The sequence below is a fragment of the Carassius auratus genome, unplaced genomic scaffold (assembly GCF_003368295.1).
Source record: "Carassius auratus strain Wakin unplaced genomic scaffold, ASM336829v1 scaf_tig00031096, whole genome shotgun sequence".
Lineage (NCBI taxonomy): Eukaryota > Metazoa > Chordata > Actinopteri > Cypriniformes > Cyprinidae > Carassius > Carassius auratus.
In genome coordinates this window covers 25,352-31,806 of record NW_020525896.1, presented here as the reverse complement: position 1 = coordinate 31,806, position 6,455 = coordinate 25,352, and positions in this window count along the sequence as shown.

Genomic DNA, 6,455 nt, shown 5'->3' with positions numbered 1-6,455 from the left:
CAGCTCTGATAAGAAAACAAAGGATTTTTTACAACCAGAAGTACCCTCAGCCATTTACAAAAAAAAATTCACTTTGCACATAACCAAGAGATCCAACTTTAATTTAAATCCTCCACAGTTAAAAAATACAAAACTAAAATACAGATTTGACCTTCTGGGTGATTTTCCCCATTGTCATTTTACTAAACACATCATGCTGAAACACAAAATATCAGGGTGTTTATTCATATTTTTAGAGGCTTATAGCCCTAAGATATAGACAGAGGCTTTTTCCCCAGTTAATGAGCTGCCTTGCTGTCTACTGCCTCCTAGGGCATCAGTTATCACCAGTAAAATATAGAGTGCCACAAGGATCTGTCCTTGGCCCTCTGCTAATTTCAATATACATGTTGCCCCTTAGTAATATTATTAGAAAATACAGGATTAGTTTCCACTGTATTCCACTGATGATACTCAACTATATATCTCTACAAGACTAGATGAAACGTCTAAATTATCGAAGCTAACAGAGTGTTAAAAAGAGTGTTCTCCTATTAAATTCAGATAAGACAGAGAAATTACTCATTGGTCCAAAAAAACTGTACACAGAATCTTGTGGATTACAATTTGCAACTAGACGGATGTACTGTTACTTCCTCAGTCAAAAATCTTATATTAAAAAGCAACTTTTCGTTTGAAAATCATATTTCTTATGTTACAAAAACAGCATTTTTCCATCTTCTAAACATTGCCAAGCTACGAAACATGTTACCTGTTTCTGATGCAAAAAAAAATAGTTCATGCATTCATGACCTCTAGACTGGACTATTGTAATGCACTTCTAGGTGGTTGTCCTGCATCTTCAATAAACAAGCTACAGGTAGTCCAAAACACAGCAGCTACCTATCTGCACTGGCTACCTATTAAATTCCGTATCAGTTACAAAATATTATTACTTACCTAGAAGGCCTTCTACAATCCATCATGCTCCCTAAGGTCACGAAACTCTGGACTTTTGGTAGTACCTAGGATAGCAAAGTCCACTAAAGGAGGAAGAGCTTTTTTGAATTTGGCTTTTTTTATTTTTAAAAATAGATTTTTCCATACATTTCTGCCATACATAAACTGAGTCACCACTGATAAGCTACTACTGAATATTATAGAAACAATTGTCTGTAAAGTTGCTTTACAATGATTTGTATCGTAAAAAGCGCTATACAAATAAAACTGAATTGGATTGAAAAAATAAAAAATAAAAAAATAAAATGTATATATAACGTCTATATGTTAAATAATATTATCTAACTTAAATCAGATGCTGCCTTCAAGCTCATGTGGGAAGCATGTTCCTCTAAGTCGCAAATTCGTTACTAAGAGTTAAAAACATAACTATAACATAAATAGTTTAAACTAAATTATATTTTGAACAGAAAAGACATCTGAATTCAAAATGAGAATTCTGAATTCAATTTCACTTATGTCACTTAGGACTGTCACGATATTAGATTTTTCATATCTCGGTTAATGTGGCCATAAGAATTCACGATGTCGATATATCGTGATATCTATAGAAACCTTGGGGTGGGGAAGATATCAGTCAAATTATTTTTTACTTTGTTTATTGAGTTTTTCTTTTTCACCCAACAAGCATAATATTGATACTGATAAACGCAGGGCACAAGACTCTGGCTTTCTCCGTCTTCTTTGAAGCTCTTATGAAATAACAAGAGACAAAATGTTAACTAATGAACCTTATTGAAAATGACCACAGATGAGGCATTAAGTGCATGGCACTGTGACCAACTTAACATTTTACAGAGTTTAATGTAGCAATGTGGTCGCTCAGTTTTTCAAGATCCGTTTTAATCGTGTAACTGTTCATAGATTTGAACAAAGAAAGAAATAAAGGGTTACTATGCACAGGCCGTATTGATTGCAAATACAAAAATAAGACGAGTAAAGAAAACGCGGTACTTATTAAAATAATCAACCTTTACTTAAGTATATGAACACAGAAAACAGCTGTTAAAGGTGCTGTAGTGAACTTTTGTAAAAAAAAATATTTTTTACATATTTATTAAACCTGTCATGTCCTGACAGTAGAATATGAGACAGATAATCTGTGAAAAAATCAAGCTCCTCTGGCTCCTCCCAGTGGTCCTATTGCCATTTGCAGAAACTCCATCGCTCCCGGTAAAAAATAACCAATCAGAGCTGTGGTCCGTAACTTTGTTTGTGTTCAAAATGTAGAAAAATGTATATAATAAGTGAGTACACCATGAATCCATTTTCCAAACTGTGTTTTTGGCTTGTCCTGAATCACTAGGGTGCACCTATAATAAGGGTTTATATTCGGACTATTTTAGATTGCTTTGGGGATACCGCGGCGGAGTAACCCAGTACTTTTGTGATTCTTCATAGACATAAACAGAGAGAAGTAGTTCCGGCCACGATGTTCTTCCGCAAGACGCAAGCAGTTCTGTTTATTAACCGCTAGAGCGTCAAAAGTTCCCTACCGCAGCTTTAATAGGTTATATAATATTTCCCAGTCTATGACTAGTAAAATAATAACAACTTACTCTGATGAACACAGCTCTCTTCAGAGTAGCTGCGAGTGCTGCGTCTTCTTCTTGTGTGACAGGTGTCAGAGTTAAGGCACGATACTGCCCCCTGGGCACTCAACCAGGTACTGTTACCAAGTATTTACATGTGGTGTCATCATACACTAAATTAACACGATATCGATAATTGTGTATTTGAATATCACGGTTATCGTCAATACCGGTATATCGCGACAGCCCTAATGTCACTGTATCAAAACTAAATGCGTTACATAAAGCAAACTGTGAAAGCTGCATAATTAACTTACACCATTCACTACAGACTTGTATTTTGCTAACTTTTGTATCAAAAATTACATATACAACTATACTTATGATAAACATTTGTCTTGCTTTGTCTGCAATCACTGATTTGTATGCTGAGCATGTGCATTGAGGGATAGCCTTATATGTGCATATGATGCTAATTTAGTGAATTCAACTGCTTTTTAGGCCTTTAAGAACAGAGAGACAGAATCTAACATAACATCTTATAGTTAATAAATTCAAAATGAAATCAGTACTCTGAGAATTCAGTGACTCAGATCAACTCAGTCTTTGGGAACTGAAGAAGGAATGTTTTATAGATATTGGTTAAGACTGCAACCAGGCATTGCAGCATTCAACACCACAAACACCACCACGCAAGCCCCCTTATAAAACAAACTCTGGAGCAATAATGAAAAAGCATTACATAAAGTCTAAACTATGGAAGAGCCAAATGTCAATGACAATAGCTAATACTAAAATTATTAGCAGACAATGGGTGACCTGTAGGATTTACACTACTGAATATGAATTAATCAAACAAGAACTCACTTGATGTCAACTGGACACAAGTAAGCTGATGACCAGCACTCAGTATTATATAGGTGCATGAAAGTGCTTTAAAAATAAGGTAGCCTAATTAATTCTAATTTATAAGAGTGTATGTGCATGTGAGACTGTGTTTAATGTGCATCCAGGGTATATGACAGATTAAAGGAGGTGGTTGTAGTGAGAAGATAAGGTAGGTCTATTTACACAGTAAGCACGTAAACAGGTTTGGCTCCACTTTTATCGAGTGCTGATTAAGCTCTTCATGAAGCAAATTACAGCCTAGAGAATGAAGCCTTCGAGCAACAATGTTTAATTATATCTGACTCATCAAGGACATCAATGAGGCACTCAATGACTAGTATTCATCTTCAGCTCTCTGACCAGCACTCATCGGGTTCCTCGGTCGAATGAGAGGCATTAATAGGTTCATTTCAAAGGAGGCGGAAGCATTTTTATTATACTTTTCTCCTACTTCAGTAGTTTCCAAATGTAATTACTTTTGAGTTGAAGATAAAAAAACGACTTCCATAATTTCATTTCAAATGTGCCATCACTCCACCAGCAACAGTGGTCATTGCTTTCAAATCTTCAATACAGCCTTCTGTGTCTCTCCACTCAAAGTTCACCCATGTCTAATTTTATACAGAACCACAAACATCTTATCAACAGCACATTAAATGAGACTTCATTTTTATTTGACTTATAATTCATAGTGTAAACTGAACAGAAACAGAAACTGATGTGCTTGGATGCAGAGCCAATGAAACGATCTTGCGGTGATGCTTCACAGGGAAGAAAACAGATGCTTTCCTAATCTTATAGTCCAGCAATTCCCTGAAAACATAGAACTTTAACAAGCATCTTAAAAGCAAACAGGCCCTTGTGCTTTGAAATATGTCACTCACTTAACTGACATGCTTATGTCAGAATGACAGCAAATGATATCAACTTCAATTGCACGCTTTCATCTTGGCTTTTCTCTCTAAAACATTTTTGATGAGCATGACACAATCAAAATAAACACATCAAGAGAAAGCTTCCCACACACACCTAGGGAGAATATCACAGAATGCATGCTGACAATACCACAAATGCCCATAGCAAAACACATATAGGCTGTAAGTCATGTTTTAGCAAAAAGATACATCAACAGGTTTATTTGACATTTGAATTAAATAACTGCGAAAAAATGTCCTTTGTAATAGACAGATCGATAATTGGTTTAAATTACATTTTGTACCCAATATTCACATTTACAAACTTAATTGGTTATCGGTTCTTTACGTTGGGCTACTGATAAATGGCACTATTTGGTCAATATCTAAAAAACAGCACAGAAAATGGCATTTGCAGGTAAAAAAAACATAACGTAATGTAGCCTATATTATTGTGGAAAAAATTAAGCAATTTTAACAGACCTTCATTCTCATGTAATTTGTAGCTTATTAAGTAGCAAAATTAGTACAAACAATAATCAATTTTAGTGAACATTTGGAGATTAGATCACAAAACTATAATAATTATTAGGGTATTATTATTTATCAAACATTCATAATAAATATATCCATGTTTTGTGTTTATAAAAAATCTGTTATATATAAAATTAATCTAACACTTAAATATAAAAAAAATTATCTGTCAAATAAAAGCAACATCTGTCAGTCTCTAGAATAAATAAATAATCCAATTCCACCACAAAAATGTGCAACAGTCCCTTGAGTTATAAAACCCGAACAAAAAAAAAAATAAATAACAAAAAAATCGTTATTCATCAAGAATCAAGAAAATTAAGAAGCCTTTAAACATTTCGACAGGTCTCTACCCTGCTATTGTATTGTACTGAGCTGACTGTAGAGAATTTGATGTTCTCAAGGAAACTGTAAACATTACAACTTTGCAAACAATAGCACTGATTTGTCTTCAATCTAAAAGCAATCTCCTAGTACATACCTAGTTCTTCAAATATGTCACGCAGCACCCCAGTCCTCATGCATTACATTGCCTTGCTTAAGGCTGAAGGCGAGATGTTCCTGCATTTGTCGGACTGCCACATTGCCACTGAAGTCAACGTCAAACCAGTGCGCTCGTGTGTTTCCAGAGAAGGCAAACACTCCGCGCATGTAACACAGCACTCATCACGCATACACGCATGCCCTTACCGTTTGACATGTCCACTTTCAGAGCGGTCGCGAAAATCCGAATCAACTGAACGCCACAGAAAGAACTTTGATGTTTTGTGAGCGCATCCTCCGCCGCTCGCGCTGCTCCGCCATCTTCAGCGCGCGAGATCGAATGAGCGAGAGCAGCTGACGGGCGCGCGGCGCGGCGCGGCCGGGGAGGGATCTTAACCAACAGCCAGAAGTTCTGAGCTCCTGCATCCATGCACTACAACCCTGTCGTGGTCTGCTACCTTCCCTTTGTTTTTGAAGACTGATAAGGTGATTTTTTTTTTATATATTATGTATATATTATATTATATAAATATTTAGTTAATAAATTATGCACTCTTAATAAAAAATATATAGCCTATGTTGAATCAGATGCTGACAATGAGCAATACCACCAGAGTACAAAATCATGGTTCATAGTTGTGATAACTAAATCAAAATGTGCAAAATAAATACATGTTAAAAAGTAGGTTTTTTTCTTTTCTTAAAATGTATAGAAAAATAACTATATTAACCTGGCATCAGCTATTCACTGTTGACGCCATTTTAAGTAACTGTTTTTACGAAAGACATAGGTACAGTTTATAAATAAAACATATTATTATTAATAAACATATACACCAAAGTTTTTATGTGTAACAAACAAAAAAGAGAGTAAAAATTAGGGCTATATAACCCTTACAATGGTAGTTTTGTGCCTAACTATTTGCAGTCATTTAAATTTTGGTGAAATTTTCTACTGTAGAAACCTAGCAAAAGTTAAAACTCATATCGATTTAAGATTATTACATCATTTATTTTAACAACAAATTTCTTACCATGTTTTTTTTTTTTTTTGCATTACAGAAAAGTTCAGTGGTAGAATATCTTATTATAATTAAATTCTAAC